This window comes from Puma concolor, chromosome A2 (assembly GCF_028749965.1).
Source record: "Puma concolor isolate L17-30 chromosome A2, mPumCon1.1.hap2, whole genome shotgun sequence".
NCBI classification, from domain to species: Eukaryota; Metazoa; Chordata; class Mammalia; order Carnivora; family Felidae; genus Puma; species Puma concolor.
Window position 1 is genome coordinate 91,807,579 of NC_141668.1, and position 24,001 is coordinate 91,831,579.

The 24,001-nt window shown below is 41.8% G+C and overlaps 1 long non-coding RNA gene across 1 annotated transcript in view; it reads left to right on the forward strand.

The window, feature by feature from the left end:
- The first annotated feature begins 1,428 nt into the window (after window positions 1–1,428).
- Window positions 1,429–24,001, forward strand: part of LOC147583319 (uncharacterized) — a 102,046-nt gene continuing 79,473 nt past the window's right edge. Inside the window, exon 1 of the long non-coding RNA XR_015248083.1 lies at window positions 1,429–2,207. This is a non-coding gene — a long non-coding RNA (uncharacterized LOC147583319). The remainder of the gene's footprint in view (window positions 2,208–24,001) is intronic.

The following is a 24,001-nucleotide window of genomic DNA, read 5'->3' on the forward strand; positions in this document are numbered from 1 at the left end:
GTATCCTTAAATCAGAAGCGAGTCTCTTGTAGGCAGCTTCTAGTTAGGGGTTGTTTTCTTATCCATCTAGCCATTCTGTGTATTTTGATTGGTGAATTCAATCCATTTACATTTAGAATGAGTTTTGATATACATGAACTTATTCTTACCATCTTAATTATTTGCTGTTTTGTAGTTCTCTTTTTCTGTTTCTGTCTACCTTTGTAAGTTGGTGGGGTTTGTGTGTGTGTGTGTGTGTGTGGCAATATGTTCTATTTCTCCTTTATCTTTTATGAATGTAGTCTAGGTTTTTGCTTTGTACTTACCATGAGCCTTGCATAAAATGATAAAATAGTCCATTTTAAGCTGACAGCGACTTTGCATATAAAAGCTTCACCCTTTTACTCTCCCCTTTTACATATATGATATTGTAATTTACTTTTTATATTGTGTATTTGTTTTCAAATTGTAGTAGCTGTAGTTATTTTTAATATTTAACTATTATACTGTAGTTAACTAGTTAACATATCATCTTATTATAGAATTCATTTTCTGAATCTGACTGTATTTTTACCTTTGCCAATATGTTATACAACACATTGTTTTCATATCACTACTTAGCACCCTTTTATTTCAGCTTGAAGAACTCCTTTCTGTATTTCTTGCAGGGCAGGTCTAGTGGTGATGAACTTCAACTTTTGTTGTTTGGGAGTCTATTTCAAATATATACATGTATATGCATATATATTTTATGTTAGTTACATATGAAATATGTAAAGGATAACTTTGGATAGAGTATTTCTCTTGGCTGGCAGTTTTTTTCTGTCAACACTTTGAATATCTCATTCCGTGCTCCTGGCCTGTAGGGGTTGCTGCTGAGAAATCCACTGATAGCCTGCTGGTTTGGGGTTTGTTTTGTGTATTTATAAGCTACAATTTTTTTCCTTGACTGCCTGAAGGAATGTCTTTATGTTTGATTTTTGCATTCTCATTATAATGTGTCTTGGAAAAGGTCTTTTTGCCCTGAGATACTAGGGTGATCTGTTAGCTTCATGAACTTGGATGTCCAGGTCTTTCCCCAGGCTTTGTATTTCTTAGCTCTTATTTCTTTAAATAAACTTTCTGTCCCTTCTCCACCTCTTCTCCTTCTAGAATGCCAATTATTCTAATATCTGTATGTTTGATGGAGTCCCATCAGTCCTGTAGTCTTTCTTTGTTCTTTTTTTTTTTTTTTTTTTTTTTTTTTTATTTTTGGGACAGAGAGAGACAGAGCATGAACGGGGGAGGGGCAGAGAGAGAGGGAGACACAGAATCGGAAACAGGCTCCAGGCTCCGAGCCATCAGCCCAGAGCCCGACGCGGGGCTCGAACTCACGGACCGCGAGATCGTGACCTGGCTGAAGTCGGACGCTTAACCGACTGCGCCACCCAGGCGCCCCTCTTTGTTCTTTCATTCGTTGTCTCCTCTCATTGGACTGTTTAAAACTTGCTATCTGCTAGCTTACTCTGTCTTCCATTTGGTCTACTCTACTGCTGATGCTCTCTATTGTGCTGTACTTTTTCATTTCATCCATTGACTTTTTCAGCTCCAGAATTTGTTGGGTTCTTTTTTATGATTTGGCTCTTCGTTAAATTTCTTATTTTGTTCATGTATTCCCGACATCTTTGTCTGTTTTCTTGTAGCTCATTGAGTTTCCTCAAAAAAGTTCTTTATCAGCTAGATCAGAAAATTCTGTGGCTTTGAATTTGCTCATTGGAAGAGTATTGTCTTTGGTGATGACATGTTTTCTTGATTCTTTATATTCCTTGTAGTTTCGTGTTGCTTCTTTTGCATTTGAGGTACCCAATAGCTCCTCACATCTTTACTAGCAGCCTTGGTTCTGTTAAATCTGAGGTTTTCCCTCAACCTTGCGTCAACACACCTGCTCCGTATTTCCTGCTCCCTCTTGTGGCAGAATTCTTATGCGTGTACATCTTCCCCGGCTCTTAAAGCTCATCAGAATGGCTGCTGGAAACCTCTCTTCAGTTTTCCAGAAGGTGGCGCTACAGGTCAAATTTGTGGTTTCTCCCTCCCTCGCCCGGGTCTGTTTTTCTGAGAGCTAGCTGGACGCTGGATCCTTGCCGCCGCGCTCTAAAGTACACATAGGAGCCGGCTTCGGAGTTAGGGAAAGTGTGGGTGGAGCACTCAGGGTGCTGGGGGTGCCCCTGGGCCAGTGGGCAGGTCCTCAGGTAAGGTTCTCCCAGAGGCTGTGGGCAGGCTTCCTGCTCAAGTCCTGAGCACTGTCAGCAGGAACCCCCTTCCTTTAATGCCCTTTGGTAATCTTACCTGCCTCTTTCTTGAACTCTTCCCCCCCCCCCCCCCCCCCCCGGTCATGGAGGTCCCTTCTCAGTACTCTGGGTGCTGCTACGTGGAAATGGGTTTCTCCAGCAGCATCCACCGTGGCTGGGAAAGCGGCTCGCTGTTCGTCCTTTATCCTGTGGGAGAGGTTACCACTGGCTAGGTCAGCCCTGTGCAGTGTTGCCTTGGGGGAGGGGCAGTGTTGGCGCAATTGCTCTTCTCCAACGTGTTGAAATCTGTATTTTTACCCCCAGAGGCATGCTGAAATCCCCTTGGGAAGGCTGGATCTCTTCAAAGTCTCTTTTGTTGTGGGTTTCTATGCAAATCCGCGCCCTCTAGGCTTTCCCTGACAACAGCCTAGAGGGGTTGGGGCAGATTCGCTGGCTCTTGCTGGTTTTGCAGTCTAGACGAGGTCTGTCTGCCTATTACTGGGTGCACAGGTGGGTGAGACTCCTTCTGGGTTCCTTGATATAAGGTGCTGGATCCCACACTTCCCACAGAGGTACTTTTCTTCATGGATAGGTGCCTAGTTAATTGTTAAAAAGTAGGGCATCTTACATCTCCATGGTGCTGACATCAGTCCTTGAGCAGATTTAAATGTGCTTGCGTGGATTAGCTTGACCTCTTGGGCCTCTGTCATTATCCATGAGAAGAACATGCCCCAGATAGTTCTGGTTTCGGAATGAGAGTCACAGGGAGTGCCCTATAGCCTGAAGGAGTCATACCTGCCAGTCCGTAGATCTATGAGTGAGAAAAAGATGCCTTTTTTGTATGTCACTGAGGCTTTGGGTTTGGTGTGTTACATATCATTATTATAATAATATTTGACTAATAAGCTCTTAACAGTTATATTTTAAGAGATCCTGTATGCATAAAAACATATACATAATTTTACATAAGTGCATAGCATAATTATGATTGTTGCACATTTTTTTAAATGTTTCTTTTTTCTTGTTCTTAGGTTGCCTCCCTCACCTTTTCTCCTCCAGCTCTACCCACAGAAGCCCCCTTTTCCTTCCTTGCTAATCTGTATTAACAATCTAGTATGCACCTATCTGGTTTCTTCTCCATATTTGTTATGTACTCATGTACAAAGGCATGAACGCATGTATACAGGAGTGCCATTCAAAATATGTAGCAACAGTATGGCACCGTGTGAATCAATTAGAATGATAGAGCCACACTGAATGTTTCAGCTATCAATGTATACTAGCTGCATGTCAACCCTGTGCACACACGTGTGCACACACACACGCCAGGAGTTTCTGTCATTTTGTTTTACAAAACAGCAATATTATAAACATTTTTTTGCCTTATTGTTTTTATATAACAGTACCCAATCCCTTAAATTCCAACTGTGATATGACTTTTATTCATTCTTATTAACTGCTATATAAAGTTATATTAAGCAGGCTAGCTGTATCAACACATATTTATTAATACTCTATTAACAGACTTTCTCTGTTACCAGTGTTTATGTTATCATGAACAATGCTGTAGTTGACATTTTTGAGCATACATCATTAGGTACTGGTGTTTTTAATCTCCAGGGCCTCAAGTCCCAGGAATGGAACAGGGGGATTGACAAAGAGTGGTAAATTTCATTAGATGTCAGTTTTTCAAAGTTTAGTGACTTATATTGACATCTTTACCATCAAGATTTAAAGAAATCACTTCCCCTACATCCTACCGAGCAGTAAGTACATGGCTTTCTGATTTTTGCCAACCTCAAAGGTATAAAGTAACGATCTGCATTTCCCAAACCACTAGTGAACTCACCCACCTTTTTGTGTATTGGCTGTTTGGGTTACCTCTTCATGTCTTGCCCATTTCTCTATTGTGGTGTTTGTATCTTTGCCAATACATAAGAGCTTTTGCATGTTGTAGATAATAACCCCATGCCCAGACTGGAAATTTTTTTTTTACCTAAGACTCATCCATTGATTTGGCTTAGGTTATCTCTTGCCATACCAAAATGTTGGCACAGTCATGAAATGTGCCTTCCTTCCTCCTGTCTCTCTTCTTTCTTCCCCATCTTTCTGTGTGTGCGCGTGTGTGTGTGCATGCGCACGCGTGGGCACGCCTGTTTTCCTTCCCCTCTTCCAGCCTTTCTATGTGTTTCTTGGTCTCTCTTTTCTGTTCCCTCTCACCTGGCTGTTTACCCCTCATTTTTTTTTAGCTCCACATGAATACTAATTTTCAGTATAGGGAGCGCTTTTTCTCGCTTGTGTTATTTACAAAGCCAAGACAGACCCAAGAGGCTATGGGAGGCAGCACAATAAGGGATAAAGCAATGTGTTTTCAAAATTGGCTGAATTTGGGATCCCTTGAGTATTTTTCTTTTCCTAGGGATTTTCCAGTCCACCTGCTGAGATTCTGATTCTGTAGGTCTGCAGTTAGAGTGTTGTGTACAAGTGGCTATTCATTTTAAAATCTCTCCAGGGTATTCAAGTGCACTGTCGGGGCTAGAAGTCTGTGTAAACACTGGGTCAGAGAGGCTAAACAAATCCTCCCCCTGGTGCAGGCAGCTTGCTTGGGTGATGGGACAAACTAGGGCATTGCTGTCTCAGATTACCCTCAACAACCACCTAGCTCAGCACAAGACTGTGTGAGGGGCTCACATGGAGTAGAAATGATGGTGAGGTAGGTCTACTGGCTTGACATTGCATTACCTCAAATGGTGGAAGAAAGGCCAGGGACAATTCGGCTTAAGTGTGGCTGCAGTGTGGCAAATGGACACTGGGGGACAGTGTGGCCCCATGTGGCTCAGAAGCCTTCTATCTAATTTGGGGCAGTCCCGTGCTCCAGGAAAGCTCTGGTGGGCGAGATGCTGTCCCACCACCTACCTCTCCTCCCACTCTTTGTCTCTGCCCTACAGAACCTGGCTCTCAGATGATTAAAGTTCATACAGCATTTACTGTGCATAAATTATCTCAGGTTCAACACTGCCCTGCGTTACTTAATCTCCATAGCAGTTCAAGGTAGGCAGGCATGTTGTTTCTATTCTACCAAAGAAGACCCTGCAGCTTAGGGAAGTTAATTAATTTCCTAGTGGGTGTCAAAGCCAGGGTTTAGACTCAAGCCTATCTGACTCTAAGCCAAATGCTCTTTGCATTGAACAATTGCTACTTTATACAGCTAACATTTAATTGATTCTGAACATATTACTACATGCTAATTTACCAATTAATTTATTCATATAAGCTGATTTTTTTCTTTTCTCCTTCCTTTGTTTTTTTTTTTTTTTTAATTTTTTTTCAATGTTTATTTATTTTTGGGACAGAGAGAGACAGAGCATGAATGGGTGAGGGGCAGAGAGAGAGGGAGACACAGAATCAGAAACAGGCTCCAGGCTCTGAGCCATCAGCCCAGAGCCCGATGCGGGGCTCGAACTCACGGACCGCGAGATCGTGACCTGGCTGAAGTCGGAAGCTTAACCGACTGCGCCACCCAGGCGCCCCATCCTTCCTTTGTTTCTTAAAGGGATCTGTCAGAATAACTGAGTTAGGTAAGCAATCTTAAAGCCCATGGTCTGTTTGCATTTTAACAGGAAACTGAAAAAACAAAGAATGAATGGCCGATGGTGAAATAGTAGCTGTGGGGTTGCCCACTCCATGCAGGTGGACCTAGGTGTCACATTGAAAGTCTGCAGACGTAATGCAGGATTTTATTTGGCTAACATGGTGTCTTTTAAAAGTCTAAATTTCAGTGGATTTAGATGGGATATCACCCTGCAGTTCAACAGAATCCCCGCCATTTTCTTTTTCTTTCCATTTTTATGCTATACTCATCTATGACACCTGCCTGGTACCTGCTGGTGGCAGCACTGGGCTGATGGGTCCCGGCAATGCTGCTGCGAGAGGAGACCTGCCTTTGGGCCTTGAACCTCACCGCATTCCCTCTCCCTGCCCTTGCCCTACTCACACTGGTGTTGTGTGTAGCTGGAGGCTCTCATACATGTGATGGGTGCATTCGTGGGTCCACTCTGCTGCTTCTGGCTCCCAGACTGCCTGGGTTTGCCGGGGCTAAATTTAACTGCAGCTGCTTCATCAGATGTTCTGGTATTTTCAGTCCCAGGAACACTGGGTAGCTGAGCTGGAAGTTGCTGAGGGCTGGTGGCCAGGGCTCAGTGAACCCACTGTTTTGGATTGAAATTAGCATCCAGGTTGTTCCAAGGGCTTGTTTCTACCCCCCCCCCCCCCACCTTTTTCTCTTAATTGGAGTTGAGAAGAAAGGAGAAGGCAAGAAGTGGTGGAGAGTAAGACAACACAAGATAGACCCTGGGGACCCTCTGAATTTGCTTGGTCATTTCTCTGTTCTTCATAACAGCCACTGTGCTGGCATGTGAGTGCTGGAAGGTTGTGAGCTGGACACCATCCTTTTCAGCTAAGCCCAGTGAAGGTGATGTCTGTGGCCAGGGCCATCCCTGATTGGTGGCCAGGAGGAGGGAATGGTCTGCATTGCACAATAACGGACTGCCTGCTGGCCTGTTTTTCCCTGCCTGCTGCCCCTGAGTCACTGTCCAAGGGATTTCCAGCTTTGCTTCAGCGTTCTTCATGTGTCATCCAGTGTCCTTTCCTGACCTGAGTGTTATTGGACAGGGTATGTTCCCAAAAGTCTTGGCCCATAGCCCTCTGAAAGTTCCAGCCAGTGTGTGCTGTAGGGCCGGTAGTTCCTCTGGCCAAGAGAGCAGATGTATGTGCAAAATCACAGGCTTTTAGTGGTGGTTACAAAGAGAAGAGGAACATGGGCCAACAGATGGAGCTGGTGGCATTGAGGGTGTGGGGAGGAGAGGAAAGGCACAGAGAGGGAGGATGTAGCCCTCAGTCCCGGGGCATTCAGTAAGGGAGAAGCCTTCCAGATCATGGGACCCACCCTGGCTGTTCTCAACTGGTGCCCTTGGCTGTGAGATGTCAAACCTCCTGTGAATCCATGTGAAACTGTATCTTCCCTTTCTCCCTAATTCATGTATGTCCAAGGCAGGAGAAATTCTGACTACTTCCTGTGTCCCGTGCCTGGCTCTCAGGTTACTTACTAAGTATCCACTAGGAGGCACCTCTAGCCCACAGCTCTTCTACTAGAAGGGGCCCTGGGATCCTCTGTTTTGATCTGCTCATGTTACAAGAGGCTACAGCTCTGAGGTTGTTAGTTTCATATCTGGCTTCCTGCCCTCTCCCTGATGTCCTCTGCACCTTTCTCTTGGTCATGCCAGTATTGACAAGAACTGGCTATCGGGACTCTGCACAAGGCAAGTTTCAAACACTTTGCCTATATTAACTCATTTAGACCTTCCATCACACCTATCTAATGAGGCAGGCTCTGCTTTTGTTTCCCTTTTATGGAAACGGGACATGGACACCCAGAGAGGTTAAGTGACTTGCCCAGAGTCACACAGGATTTGAAGCTGGGTATTCTGGCCCCAGAGCTTTGCCCCACAGTGTGCATTGCCTCTCATCATGCTTCATTGGGACTGAGTGCTTCTTGTCCATCTCCTATGCCAGATTGTGAACACCTTGATGGAAGAGATTGTATTTTAATCTCTTGGATCCTAAGATCTAACCCGGAGTCCAGCACAGTAGAAACAAACAAATGTTTGTTAAATGAATGAATGAAAAAACAAAAGTGTCAGTTAAACTACTGTTTCTTGCCCTGCATTTCTTAGACCTAATGTCTCTGAGGGGGTTGTGGGTACAGGGTGGGAAGTTCTGGCCTCTGGGGGGAACTGGCTGGGAGGTCCCAGCAACCCTTAGCTGGCTAGGAACCTTCCAGGTCCCACCCCTGTCTCTTCCCAGCAGCCCCTCCTCACCCCAGCTGCCCATGTGCCTGTGTGTACCTGAGCACAGCACGTTTTCTCTGGTGGAACAGACATGTGCACTGATGATTCTGGATGCTGCTTGCAGGCAACATTGCCAGTGGTGGTGGCAGAGTCAACCTCCGTGATGAACCAGGGGCAGGGAAGGCCGTAAAGGCTCCTTTCTTCCTAACCTCACCGGTGCTTTGGAAAGTTACCTGCGTACGTTTGCTTCATTCTTGAAGCCCAGGGGCCGTGCAGGTGGTCTCTGAGTGTCCAGTGTGGTGACGCTAGTGCGGGGCTGTGCATGTGCCTAACATTCTCCACAGCTGGGGCATGAGGTGCTAAGTCGTAAAGGGGGATCTGAGGGAGACCCCACGACATGTGCTACCAGACACATTCACCCTCAAAACGGCGAGAGAAACGATCAAAGCCTGAAGCTGTGTCTGAGAAGCTGAAAACAGGGGAAGAAGAAAGAATGGCACTCACAGTGTGCTTCCCCATTATAACTGCAGTGCCTGGGAGGGAGCTCATTAGAGACACATTCTCAGCCCCACTCCAGACCTCCTGAGTCAGCCATTCTGGGGCAGGGGACCCAGAAATCTGTTCTGGGTTTTTTGTTGTTGTTGTTTTTAGTTTTTTTAAATATTTATTTTTGAGAGGCAGAGTGTGAATGAGGGAGGGGCAGAGAGAAAGAGGGAGACACAGAATCTGAAGCAGGCTCCAGGCTCTGGACTGTCGGTACAGAGCCCGACACAGGGCTCGAACCCGCAAACCATGAGATCGTGACCTGAGTCGAAGTTGGACACTTAACCGACTGAGCCACCCATGCTGTTTTTAACAAGTATCATGTGGTTCTGATGCAGGCTCCAGTGTGAGAACCACTGTTCCAGGTGATCTCGTTGGCAGGCCTGACTGAGTGCTGAGTTCTGGTCCTCTGTAGAGGGAAATCAAGCATGTCATAGATTGGACACAATCCTTGTTTCCCTCTTCCCCACCCTGATGGACTCTCCATTAATTCTGTCCAAGAATGAGGGAAATAACAAAATACAGAGCCAATCATTACATGGCCCAAAGAAAGGGGAATCACAAGAGAGGTTTCTTATCCAAGGTTAGTCACATCTGTGGCCTGCCAATGTTCAGCAAAGGAATAATACATTAAACCCGTCTCTTTCCAGTTGATAAAATGCTAGTAACTCATGGGTAAATTACAAATTATAATTGCCCCCTCCCGGAGACTCTCAGTACTTACAGTTACTTAGAAGCAACAATTTAGGAGCCTGGCGTATAATAGATTAAAGACAATGTATCATTCAACCAGTTCCTCCAAGCAAGTAATTTTATTCCAAGAACCTCCAAGTGGGACAACATGCTTATTTTTAAAATTGTTAATTTAGGTAGATTGTTAATTTAAAAATCAACACTGGCTTCTCTCTTGGATCATCGTTTATATAAATTACATTAGTAAGTATCCCAAGTTTTAACTCCTGTCTATTCAGGGAGGATCACTAATTTACTAACATTTTAATTTTTCCAGATTAAGGAAGTTTGCCCTCAGTAGATAGTCTTTTTTGTTTGTTGTAATTAGCATGCTTCTTCTCCTATCCCTTTGTTTCCCATATGTATCCCATATGCCTGGGATCCCTGGTCCACTCCTTGATTTGCAACTCTATTGTTTTTGCATCTTTTTAAAAAATAATAGTACCTGGCTGGGACATGTGCGCAGTTGGTTGAGTGTCTGGCTCAGGTCATGATCTTGTGCTTCATGAGTTCAAGCCTCACATTGGGCTCGCTGCTGTCAGCCTGTCAGCACAGAGCATGCTTCAGGTCCTCTGTCCCTCTCTCTCTGCCCCTCCCCTACTTGGGCTCTCCCAAAAACTAAATAAAATATTAAAAAAATATATAGTACCCGGATTTGGTTTTTTGTTTTTAATTTTTTTCAATGTTTATTTATTTGTGAGAGAGAGAGAGAGAGAGAGAGCAAGCATGAGTGGGGGAGGGGCAGAGCGAGAGGGAGACAGAATCCAAAGCAGGCTCCAGGCTCTGAGCTGTCAGCACAGTGCCCTATGCGGGGCTTGAACTTACAAACTGCGAGATCATGACCTAAGCCGAAGTCAGACACCCAACCGACTGAGCCGCCCAGGCACCCCTCTCTGCCCTTTTATTAAAAAACCAAAACTGGATATTTAAGGGTAAATGTTTTATTATAGGGCCTACCTTGGTACTTAAATCTCCTTTAATGACTTTATTTCCCTGTTGGCTTATTTAAGCTTTCATTATCTGCTTTATCAGTTTATTTGTTTTTTCATGTTTATTTGTGAGAGAGAGAGAGACAGACAGACAGACAGACAGAGCATGAGTGGGAGAGGGGCAGAGCGAGAGGGAGACACAGAATCTGAAGCAGGCTCCAGGCTCTGAGCTGTCAGCACAGAGCCTGACACGGGGCTCAAACTCACAAACTGTAAGACCATGACCTGAGCTGAAGTCGGATGCCTAACCGACTGAGCCACCCAGGCACCCCTTGGCTGGATTTTTTTTTTAAGCCAATTTGACAATCTGTGTCTTTTAACAGGTTCATTCAGTTTATTTACATTTAATGGTAGTTGATAATGCTCATTTTCTGCAAACTTACATTAAGTTTGTTGCTTATTTTGCTGGTTCCTCTTTATCCCTTTTCTTACTCTTACTGGTTTAATCAAGTTGGCCTTTATTTTCTTTTTGCCTTTGTTAATTTTTTTTTTTTTTTACCGGCTCCCTTGAGGTAAAATGGACATATAATCAACTACACATGTTAAAGGATACAATTTGATGTCCTGTCATTTGTATACATCCATGAAACTGTCACCAGCCATCTGCACTTTACAGAATCTTTACAGAATCTTACAGAAACGGAATCATAAAGTTTATGTGTTTTTGACTTTCTTTTTTTTTTCAATATATGAAATTAATTGTCAAATTGATTTCCATACAACACCCAGTGCTCATCCCAAAAGGTGCCCTCCTCAATACCCATCACCCACACTACCCTCCCTCCCTGCCCCCATCAACCCTCAATTTGTTCTCAGTTTTGAAGAGTCTCTTATGCTTTGGCTAGACTCTCCCACTCTAACCTCTTTTTTTTTTTTTTTTTTTCCCCTTCCCCTCCCCCATGGGTTTCTGTTAAGTTCCTCAGGATCCACATAAGAGTGAAAACATATGGTATCTGTCTTTCTCTGTATGGCTTATTTCACTTAGCATAACACTCTCCAGTTCCATCCACGTTGCTGCAAGGGGCCATATTTCATTCTTTCTCATTGACTTCTTTCAGTCAGCATTATTATTTAGAGATTCATCAGTGCTGTGCATGTCGATAGCTCATTCCTTTTCATTGCAAATGAGCAGTTGTTGGCTGTTACGTGTGGAGTTGCCGTGAACACTCGTGCGATCTTTGTATGGATGTCTGCTCTCATTTCTCGGCTAAATGTCTAGGAGTAGCATGTTTGGGTCATATGTCACAGTATGTTTACCATTTTAAGAAACTAGCATACTATTTTCTGAAGCAGTTGCCCCAATTTGCATTCAGGGTATGAAAGTTGTGGGTCCTTCACACCTCACCAACCTTAGTATGTGTACTTTTTAACATTTTAGGGTTCTATTAATAGGTATATAATGATACCTCATTGGGATTTAAATTTGTGTTTCATGCCTAATGATGTCAAGTATATTTTTAAAAAATGTGTTTGGGGCGCCTGGGTGGCTCAGTTGGTTAAGCATCCATCTTCGGCTCAGATCATGATCTTACGGTTCATGAGTTTGAGCCCCGTGTCAGGCTCTGAGCTGTCAGCCCAGAGCCTGGAGCCTGCTTCAGATTCTGTTTCCCTCTCTCTCTGCCCCTCCCTTGCTCATGCTCTGTCGCTCAAAACTAAATAGACATTAAAAAACTTTTAAAAATGTGTTTGCCATCTTTATATCTTCTTTGGTGAAGTGTCCATTCAAATCTTTTGCCCATCTTTTTTTTTAATGGTTGGTTGTTTTCTTGTTACTGAGTTTTTGGAGTGATATATATTCTGGATATAAGTCCTTTATCAGATAGATATGTGATTTGTAAGTAACTTCTCCCACTCTGTGGCTTGTCTTTTCATTCTTAAGAGTGTCTTTCAAAGAGAAGTTTTTAATGAAGTCTGTTTTATTAATTTTTTCCATTTATAGATGATACACTTAGTATATAGCTAAGAAACCTTTAACACAATGTCACAAAGATGTTCTCCTAGGTTTCCTTCTAGAAGTTTTTTTTTCCTTTCCACCCCAAATTCCTTCTAGAAGTTTTATAGTTTCAGGTTGATACTTACATATGTTTTGTTTTGAGTTAATTCTCAAATATGTGTGATATATGGATCAAAGCCCCTCCCCCCCTTTTTTTGCATGTGGATATACAGTTGTTTCAGGAACCATTTATTGAGATGACCATCCATTTTCCTTTGGATTGCTTTTGTACCTCCATCGAAAATCAATTGTCCACACAAAGGTGATTGTATCTCTGGACTCTCTCTGGTTTTCCATTGATTTATTTGTCTATCTTTACACTAATACCACACTGTCTTTTTTTTTTTATGTTTATTTATTTTGAGAGAGCGTGTGAGCAGAGGAGAAAGAGAAGAGAAAAGGAGAGAGAGAATCACAAGCCGGCTCTGCACTGTCAGCACAGGGACTGACATGGGACTCTATCTCATAAACCATGAGATCATGACCTGAGCCAAAATCAAGTCAAGTGTTTAACCAAATGAGCCACCCAGACACCCCTAATGCCACACTGTCTTGATATCTGCACCTTTATAGTAAACATTGAAATCAGGATATATTAATCCTTCAGTTTTCTTTTCCAGTTTCAAAGCTGTTTCTCTATTCTATGTTCCTGTGTGAATTCAGTCTTTCCCCTCATATGATATTAATGATAGATTTTTCATAGGGCTCTCTATCTGATTAAGAAAGTTCCCTTTTATTTCTAGTTTGCTCAGTTTTTACCAGAAATAATGTTGGATTTTGTTAAGTATGTCTTATGCATCTATTGAAATGATCATGTGGTTTTTCATTTTAGTTTACTAATATGGTAAGTTATAAAATGTTTTTGATTTTTGAATGTGAAATTAACCTTGCATTCATCAGTTTAAACTCCACCTGCCTTGGTCATGATGTATTTATCCATTTTAATCAGGCAGTTGCCATTCATTCATTCATTCAGAACACGAGTAGGGGAGGGGGAGAGGGAGAGGGAGAAAGAATCTTAAGCAGGCTCCATGCCCAGCATGGAGCCTGACTCAGAGCCCATTTAGGGGCTGGATCTCAAAACCGTGAGATCATGACCTGAGATGAAATTAAGAGTTGGATGCTAAACTGGCTGAGCCACCCAGGAGCCCCAGGCAGTTGTCTTTTAAAGAGTTAAACAATGAGGAAAACAATCGTACCAAAAATAGTTAACATTTCCAGTGGTGTTCAGTCTTTACTATGGATTTACGGTTCCACTTGGCATCATTTCCTTTCCATTCCTTTCCTTCCTTATGTTTACCCCCCCAAAGGACTTCCTTTGTCCTTTTTATATGTTTCAATGTCTTTATTTCACTGATATTCTTAAAAGAGATTCTCATGGAGTATAGACTTTTTCTTTCAGTACTTTAAAGACATTGCTTTGTTATTAGTCCCCTTTATTGTTTCTTACCAAAAAATTCATGCTTATCTTTGGTTCCTCTGAATGTAAGGTGTCTTTTTTTCTCTAAGATTTTCCCTTTAACACTGGCTTTCAGAAATTTGATACATAATGTGCCTTGGTATCATGTTATTTATGTTTCTCATGTGTGCAGGAGTTTGTTGAACTTCTTAGAATTTTGAAAATTTAAAAATTTAGAAAATTTAAAAAATTGTAGGTGTGATCTATTGGCCCATTTTTCTGTTTTCTCCCTCTCTTTTGTCTCCTTTGGAGACTCTAATTATATGTGTATCAGGCTCCTTGATGCTTTCCCACAGTTTAGTGATGTTCTGTACATTGATATTTGAGTCTTTCTTCGCCCTGTGTTTTATTTTGAATAGCTTTTCCTGGTAGGTTTTAAATTCACTAATGATTTTTTTCTGTAATGTTTAATCTGCTTTAAATCGCATCTGATATGTTTTTCATCACAAATATTGTCATTTCCATCTCTGGAAGTGAAGTCTTTTTAAAATATTTTCATGTCTTGGGGAGCCTGGGTGACTCAGATGGTTAAGTGTACAACTTCAGCTCAGGTCCTGATCTCATGGTTTGTGGGTTTGAGCCCCACGTCGGGCTTTTCTCTTAGCACAGAGCCTGCTTTGGATCCTCTGTCTCCCTGTCCCTCTCTCTCTGTCCCTCCCCTGCTCATGTACACACACACTCTGTCTCTCTCTCTTTCAAAAATAAATGAATATTAAAAAATTATTTAAAATATCTTTATGTCTCTACTATAGCCCGTTCAACATTTTCTCCAGCTTTCTGAACATAGGAATATAGTTGTAATAACTGTTTTAAAGTATTTTTCTGCAGTTCTCGCATTTGTATCCATTCTGGGTTGGCTTCACCTGATTGGTTTTTCTTCTTACAATGAATTGTAGTTTTCTGCTTCTTTGCATGTCTGGTGACTTTTGATTGGATATTGTAAATTTTACCGTTGGACACTGGCTATATATTTTTTAACATTTATTTATTTTTGAGACAGAGCATGAATGGGGGGAGGGTCAGAGAGAGAGGGAGACACAGAATCTGAAACAGGCTCCAGGCTCTGAGCTGTCAACACAGAGCCCGACATGGGGTTCGAACTCATGGGACCACTAGATCATGACCTGAGCCAAAGTCGGATGCTTAACCCACTGAGCCACCCAGGTGCCCCTGGACACTGAGTATTTTCATGTTGTTATAAATGTTCTTGAGCTTTGTTCTGGGATGCAGTTAATTTACTTGGAAGACTTTGATCCTTTCAGGGCTTGCCTTTAAGATTGTTAGGCAGAACTGGAACAGTCTTCCGTTTAGGGTTAATTATTTCTCACTCCCAATGCTCAACACTTTTGATTATCACCCACACAGCCCGTGAATTACAGTGTTTTGTGGTCTGGTTGGCAGAACAGGCACTAATCCTGGGTCTGCAGGTGTTTTAGGTCCTGTTTCCTTTAACCCTTTCAGGCACTTCCTCACACACATGCTCTTAGCAGCCCTCTGCTGAATACTCAAGAGGAACCCTCTGCAGATCTCTGGAGCATGTGTGCGTGCTTTCTCTTGTGCTCTCTGTGCAGTCCTCTCCTTTATGGTACCCTGCCCTGCATGCACATCATGGGAATTCTAGCTGTCCATGGTCTTCTTGGCCTTTCAGCTGTGATTCTGTAACTTTGAGAATTGGTCAAGCTTGCTTGGGTTCATTGCTTGTTTGTTTCCTCTCTTTAAAGGATCACTTTCTTTGTTGCCTGGTGTCCAGTGTCTTATAAACCATAGTTTCATTTATTTTTTTCTGCTTTTTTTTTGGTTTTTGTTTTTAATATGAAATTTATTGTCAAATTGGTTTCCATACAACACCCAGTGCTCATCCCAACAGGTGCTGTCCTCAATACCCATCACCCACTTTCCCCTCCCTCCCACCCCCCATCAACCCTCAGTTCTCAGTTTTTAAGAGTCTCTTATGTTTTGGCTCCCTCCCTCTCTAACTTTTTTTTCCTTCCCCTCCCCCATGGTCTTCTGTTAAGTTTCTCAGGATCCCCATAAGAGTGAAAACATATGGTATCTGTCTTTCTCTATATGACTTATTTCACTTAGCATAACACTCTCCAGTTCTATCCATGTTGCTACAAAAGGCCATATTTCATTTTTTCTCATTACCAAGTAGTATTCCATTGTGTATATAAACCACAATTTCTTTTTTTTTTTTTTTTTTTTAATTTTTTTTTTCAACGTTTATTTATTTTTGGGACAGAGAGAGACAGAGCATGAACGGGGGAGGGGCAGAGAGAGAGGGAGACACAGAATCAGAAACAGGCTCCAGGCTCTGAGCCATCAGCCCAGAGCCTGACGCGGGGCTCGAACTCCCGGACTGCGAGATCGTGACCTGGCTGAAGTCAGACGCTTAACCGACTGCGCCACCCAGGCGCCCCTAAACCACAATTTCTTTATCCATTCATCAGTTGATGGACATTTAGGCTCTTTCCATAATTTAGCTATTGTTGAAAGAGCTGCTATAAACATCGGGGTACAAGTGCCCCTGTGCATCAGCACTCCTATATCTCTTGGGTAAGTTCCTACCAGTGCTATTGCTGGGTCATAGGGTAGATCTATTTTTAATTTTCTGAGGAACCTCCACACCGTTTTCCAGAGCAGCTGCACCAGTTTGCATTCCCACCAACAGTGCAAGAGGGTTCCCGTTTCTCCACATCTTCTCCAGTATCTATAGTCTCCTGATTTGTTCATTTTGGCCACTCTGACTGACATGAGGTGATATCTGAGTGTGGTTTTGATTTGTATTTCTCTGATGAGGAGCGATGTTGAGCATCTTTTCATGTGCCTGTTGGCCATTTGGATGTCTTCTTTAGAATAGTGTCTATTCATGTTTTCTGCCCATTTCTTCACTGGATTATTTGTTTTTTGGGTGTGGAGTTTGGTGAGTTCTTTATAGATTTCAGATACTAGCCCTTTGTCTGATATGTCATTTGCAAATATCTTTTCCCATTCCGTCGGTTGCCTTTTAGTTTTGTTGATTGTTTTCTTTGCAGTGCAGAAGGTTTTATCAAAAATCTCCCAACAAATAAGAGTCCAGGACCAGATGGCTTCCCTGGGGAATTCTACCAGACATTTAAAGCAGAGATCATACCTATCCTTCTCAAGCTGTTCCAAAAAATAGAAAGGGAAGGAAAACTTCCAGACTTATTCTATGAAGCCAGCATTACTTTGATTCCCAAACCAGACATAGACCCAGCAAAAAAAAAAGAGAACTACAGGCCAATATTCCTGATGAACAGGGATGCAAAAATTCTCAAACAAGATACTAGCAAATCGAATTCAACAGCATATAAAAAGAATTATTCACCATGATCAAGTGGGATTCATTCCTGGGATGCAGGGCTGGTTCAACATTCACAAATCAATCAGCGTGATACATCACATTACTAAAAGAAAAGATAAGAACCATATGATCCTGTCAATCGATTCAGAAAAAGCATTTGACAAAATTCAGCATCCTTTCTTAATAAAAACCCTCATGAAAGTCAGGATAGAAGGAACATACTTAAATATCATAAAAGCCATTTATGAAAAGCCCACAGCCGATATCATCCTCAATGGGGAAAAACTGAGAGCTTTCTCCCTGAGATCAGGAACATGACAGGGATGTCCGCTCTCACTGCTGTTGTTTAACATGGTGTTGGAAGTTCTAGCATCAGCAAGCAGACAACAAAAGGAAATCAAAGGCATCAAAATTGGCAAAGACGAAGTCAAGCTTTCACTTTTTGCAGATGGCATGATATTATACATGGAAAACCCAATAGACTCCATTAAAAGTCTGCTAGAACTGATACACAGATTCAGCAAAGTCACAGGATACAAAATCAATGTACAGAAATCAGTTGCATTCTTATACACTAATAATGAAGCAACAGAAAGACAAAGAAATTTATCCCATTCACAATTGCACCAGGAATAATAAAATACCTAGGAATAAACCTAACCAAAGATGTAAAAGATCTGTATGCTGAAAACTATAGAAAGCTTATGAAGGAAATTGAAGAAGATATAAAGAAATGGAAAAACATTCCGTGCTCATGGATTGGAAGAATAAATAGTGTTAAAATATCAATACTACCCAAAGCTATCTACACATTCAGTGCAATCCCAATCAAAATTGCACCAGCATTCTTCTTCTTGAAGCTAGAACAAGGAATCCTAAAATTCATATGGAACCACAAAAGGCCCCGATTAGCCAAAGTAATTTTGAAGAAGAAGACCAAAGCAGGAGGCATCACAATCCCAGACATTAGCCTCTACTACAAAGCTGTCATCATCAAGACAGCATGGTACTGGCACAAAAACAGACACATAGACCAATGGAATAGAACAGAAACCCCAGAACTAGACCCACAAACGTATGGCCAACTAATCTTTGACAAAGCAGGAAAGAACATCCAATGGAAAAAAGACAGTCTCTTTAACAAATGGTGCTGGGAGAACTGGACAGCAACATGCAGAAGGATGAAACTAGACCACTTTCTTACACCATTCACAAAAATAAACTCCAAATGGATGCAGGACCTGAATGTGAGACAGGAAACCATCAAAACCTTAGAGGAGAAAGCAGGAAAAGACCTCTCTGACCTCAGCCGCAGCACTTTCTTACTTGACACATTTCCAAAGGCAAGGGAATTAAAAGCAAAAATGAACTATTGGGACCTCATGAAGATAAAAAGCTTTTTTTGTTTGTTTGTTTTTAGAAGTTGTTTCAGGAGTGAGGATAAATACATTCCCTGTCACTCCATCTTGGTGGGAAGCAGAAGTTCCCAAATTCTGCCTTTAAAGTCTAGGCCTTGAGGGGCGCCTGGGTGGCTCACTCGGTTGAGTGTCTGACTTTGGCTCAGGTCATGATCTCACGGTCTGCGAGTTAGAGCCCCATGTCGGGTTCTGTGCTGACAGCTCGGAGCCTGGAGCCTGTTTCAGATTCTATGTCTCTCTCTCTCTGCCCCTCCCCTGCTCATGCTCTGTCTCTCTCTCTCTGTCAAAAATAAACATTAAAAAAAAAAAGTCTAGGCCTTCACAAAATGCTGGGGAAAATTCCTTCTTGTATTAATCTTCTGTTGAATGGCCTTCCTGCCATCTTCCCTTCTGGCTAAGTCGGGGGTCTGGGGCTTTGGCTCAGGCTGGAATCTTGGGGCTTGGTTGAGGAACTGGAGGGCCCAACCCTTTCTGTGGGGTGAGAGGGGGCAGTTCTATCTATATTCCAGATAAGAGAGGTTCAGGGAATACAGATACAACTTTTTTTCATTAAAAAATTACTTTCTATATTCCTTTATTAAGTCTGAAATTTCTTTAGTCCCTGGCTTTTTGATTCAGTTCTTGCAAGTGAAATCCTGCTTCTCAAGGAGGAAGTCCAGTCCTGAAGGAACTCTGGATAGATTAGCTGAATAGGTCTGCAGGATTGGTAAACTAAACAGCAAAGCTAATGAGAAATTTTTTAGATAAACTTGGAAACAGAAAGTACTTATCAAGATGGAGTCCTGACCTGTATTTTGAAGTTATTACATTTTTGTGAGTTAAAAAAATTCTTTTTGAGCATATTAGATTTCCAGCATTTCTCTTCTGTAATATATTCTTGAAAAGCCTCTGAACACCTTTTAATGCTAATTGGTCTTCAGCAGTAGTGGTACTGAAATTGAGAACTGTTACTTTAAAAGCTATATAGGGGTGCCTGGGTGGCTCAGCCGGTTAAGCATCTGACTTTGGCTCAGGTCATGATCTCACACTTTGTGGGTTTGAGTGCTGACAGCTCAGAGCCTGGAGCCTCTTCCGATTCTGTGTCTCCCTCCCTCTCTGCCCCTCCCTGCTCATGTTCTGTCTCTCTCTGTCTCTCAAAAATAAATAAACGTTAAAAAAAGATTTTTTTAAAGCCGTATAAATGGTCATTTTTCTTTGTCAGACAGAATATCCTTAGACTCCATATTTGTGTCTTCTCTATTTATGCCTCAAAGCAAGTACATCAGTAAATGTGATAAATTCCTTGCCTTCCAGAATGCTGCCTGAGATTTATTGTTGGCAGAAACAAAAGTGGATCTGAAACATCAAATTCCAGGGTGTAAATCTACACACAGAACAAACAAAATAGAGCAAGTGGATTTGGGTGATGAGACCCAGAGAAGGTTGTTAGGTTTCTGGAACTGGAGGGCTGTGTATTTCTCGAAGGTACACACCAGAATGTGAGAGGGGCTGGAAGCCACAGGACGAACTCAACATATTGTGTACATCAATTTTACCTGTTGGTGAAAATTTAAAACATTTGTTTAAAAGCACACAGACCTGTTATGATATAAACCGTAAATTTTCTTGAATTTTAAGATAAAAATCAGACTTAGGCCCTCAGACTCTGGAAGGCAGGCCAGGACGGCCATTCTTCTGCATAGAAAGGGGGTACTTCAGTGGGATAATGGAGAAGTTTTGCTCTAAGACTACAGTGCCCCTACAAAGGAAAGGATAGAGGAGCCCCTTCTGGAAGGCCTGCGGCTATACATTGGAGGCGCATTGGAGATATTGATGGACCAAGCCCACGCAGGCACCACGAACTACATCAATGGAGACAAGACTGATCCACCCACTCATCCATCCATTTAAATATTCATCCATCCCTCTTTCCCTTCCTCCATTTACCCACGTATTTTATAATTATGTATTTTATAATATTGAATACCTCCTATATATTGAGGATAGTAATAGGCAGAAAGAAACTGTGATCTCAAGAATTTAAAAGTCTAGTGTAGGAGTTCTCAAAGCTACTCTTGCCCCAGCATCTATAATTACAAGAATATTTGCTGCATCTGTTGAGCAGTGCCAGCCACAGTTCAAAGTGATTTACATGAAGTAACTATCCTAACATTTATAATAGCTTTATGGTGTAGGTACCATTATTGTTTCCATTACATAATTGAGGAATACGTGGGCTTTGCTCTCCAGACTGAGTCATTGTCTAGAGGGACAGACATGTTTATAAATAATTATAATGCTGCAAGTGTAATTGGAACACACACGTAATGAGACTAATTATTTCTAAGGAAGTGGAGGTCCCTAACTCCACAGGGAAGACCAACTGAACATGGGAACTTCGATGGAAATTCCTTCTTTTTTCCTGCCAGTTATCATAGAATCCAGAATTTCAGACTTGATGATCAGACTTTTCACCGCCTCTGGCCTGTTTTGAACAACTTCAGTGGCTCAGCACTCCTAGCTTCACAAGACAGCCGGTTGTCTTTGGCCAGCCTGAATGGTGGGAAATATGATCTATCATATCAAAATTTACCTCCTGATAATTTCTGAAAACCAGCCCCAGTTGCGTTTCACGGGACACCTTCTTCTCATGTACTGTGTGTGAGATGTTCATAGACATTATACGGGGAAACGAAAGGGAGGATTGTGGTACAGAATAAGTAAGGTAAATAAACTCTAACAAAGATTTCTTTCTGAGGGGATTTTCTCAGAATCTTTTGTATGCTGACGTGCTTTGTGAATCTCAGAGGGGGATTGCCTTTGTAGCATTTTCCAAATTTATCCACCCACCCAACTCTTTTCTTCATAGCCACATATCAATGCCCCACTGGAAATGGCTTGGGGGAGAAAGGCTCTGGTGTCCCTCAGTTAGAATTAGCATGATCCTCCTCTCCCAGGCCAGCTTTTCAAATGCCTGAGCGTGTGCTCCAAGTATGGTCTGCTCCAAACTGAACATCACTGCATCTTTCAGCCTTCTGCATGGTTAGGTTTTCAGAACTTTCTCTCTCTGGTCACCCTTCTCGGGGCAGCTCCAGCTTGGCAAAGTCCCTCCTAAAGTGTGGGGTTTAGCACTGAGTCTGGTAGTCCTCTGGTGGCTTTTGGCTTGGTTTCACTGGGCACAGTTAGAACCCTTGGAACACTATCATTCTCTCTATTTCCAGCCTGACCGGGTGGGCTAATCAGCTCTCAGCACAGAAATGATGGGTGCCAGAGGCAAGAGAAGCTTGTGGAATTTGTAGTGGCTCAGAGAACAAATAGAACGATTTTTATTTTTGAAGGTTTGAAATGTCTTAAATAAGCGAACACTGGAGAGCCCATTACGTGCAAGGCTCTATGGAGGGGAGGAGAGGTGTAAGCCATTACTCTTTCACTCAAAGGGCTGGTCACTGAAACAGGAGGATGTCTAAGAGGAAAGGTAAAAAATACAAGATAGTGTCAACAGATGCCCAATTATGCAGATTAACTACAGTGGTGGGAATTCAAGGAAGATTAACCACTAGCTGTTTGCATACTGCCTCCCCCAAATTCCATACGTCTACTGAGGACAAATAAACATTGCTGATGGGCTGAAAGAAGTGCCTTGTTTTGAAGAGCCTGTGTGCTCCCACATAGCTTGGCAGTAACATTTTGATTACTGAATACTTCTTCCCAATGATATTTTATAGTATTGGAAGAGTGTTTCCTGGAAGAAAGCAGTGTTTATTCCAACTCAGAAATCATGTCCTGAATTGGAGTCAGTTTCTAAAAAAGACTTCTGCTTGAATGCCAAAGCAGAGAGGAAATTTTATAGGGTACAACGTATTATTCAGGATAAGTTGAGAAATACAAATACTTTCTTTTCAAGGCAACTCCCACAACCAAGGCAGGGCAGTGTGGTGGCTAAGAGCACAGATGCTGAAGCCAGACTGCCTGGTTTCCATCCTTGCTCTTGTACTTATTGAGTGGCCCTGGCTAAGTACTTTACTTCTCAGTGCCTTTTTTTCTTTTGTTTTAAATTTGGAGCTGCCAGAAGAAAATACCGGCAGTAATCTCTTTGACATTGGCCTTAGTAACATTTTTCTAGATATATCTCCTCAGGCAAGGGAGCAAAAGCAAAAATAAACTTTTGGGACTACACCACAATAAAATTTTTGCACAAGAAAGGAAACCATCAACAACAAAAAAGGCAGCCTACTGAATGGGAGAAGATATTTGCAAATGGTATATCTGATAGGGGGTTAATATCCAAAAAATATAAAGAACGTATACAACTCAGTAGCAAATAATAATAATAATAATAATCCAAATAAAAAATGAGCAGAGGACCAAAATAAACATTTTTCCAATGAACACCTATAGATGGTCAATAGACACGTGAAAAAATGCTCAGCATCACTCACCACCAGGGAAATGTAAATCAAAACCACAATGAGAGATCCCATCACACCTGTCAGTATGGCTAGAATCAAAAGACAAGAAATAACAAGTGTTGGTGAGGATGTGGAGGAAAGGGAATCCTTGTGCACTGTTGGTGAGAATGTAAACTGGTGTAGCCACTATGGAAGACAGTATGGAGGGTCCTCAAGAACTTAAAAATACTATATGATCCAATAATTCCACTACTGGGTATTTACCCAAAGAAAACAAAAACACTTATTTGAAAAGATACTTGCACACCTGTGTTTATTGTAGCATTATTTATAATAACCAAGATAGGAAAGCAACCTAAGAATCCATTAATGGATGAATGAATAAAAATGTGTGTACATACACACACACACACACACACACACACACACACACACAGGAATATTATTCAGCCATAAAAAAGGATGAGATCTTGCTATTTGCGACAACATGGATGGACCTAAAGGATATTGTATTAAGTGAAGTAACTCAGAGAAAGACAAATACCATATGAATTTATTTATATGTAGAATATAAAAAAAACAAAACAAATGAACAAAGAAAAACAGAAGTAGACCAATAAAAACAGAGAAGGAACTGATGGTTGCCAGAAGGGAGATGGATGGGGGGATGGGCAAAATAAGTGATGGGGAGTGGGAGGTACAAGCTTCCAGTTTTGGAATGAGTTACTCATGGGGATGAAGGGTATAGCATAAGGAATATGGTCATTGGTATTGTAATAGTATGGTATGATGATAGATGGTAGCTATACTTGGGTGAGTATAGCATAACATGTAGAATGGATGAAACACTGTGTTGTACATCTGAAACTAATATAACATTGTCAGTGTTACTGTACTTCAATTAAAAATATCAGACATTAGGATGGGGAAATAATAAAATATGAAACCATACATCAAATTCCTGTTCATCAAGGTTAAATCTGAATAGAAGAGTATAGTTAATGAATTTGATATTTTTTACTAGATGGAAAAAGAAACAGGCAAACACTGAGTTTAGGAGTA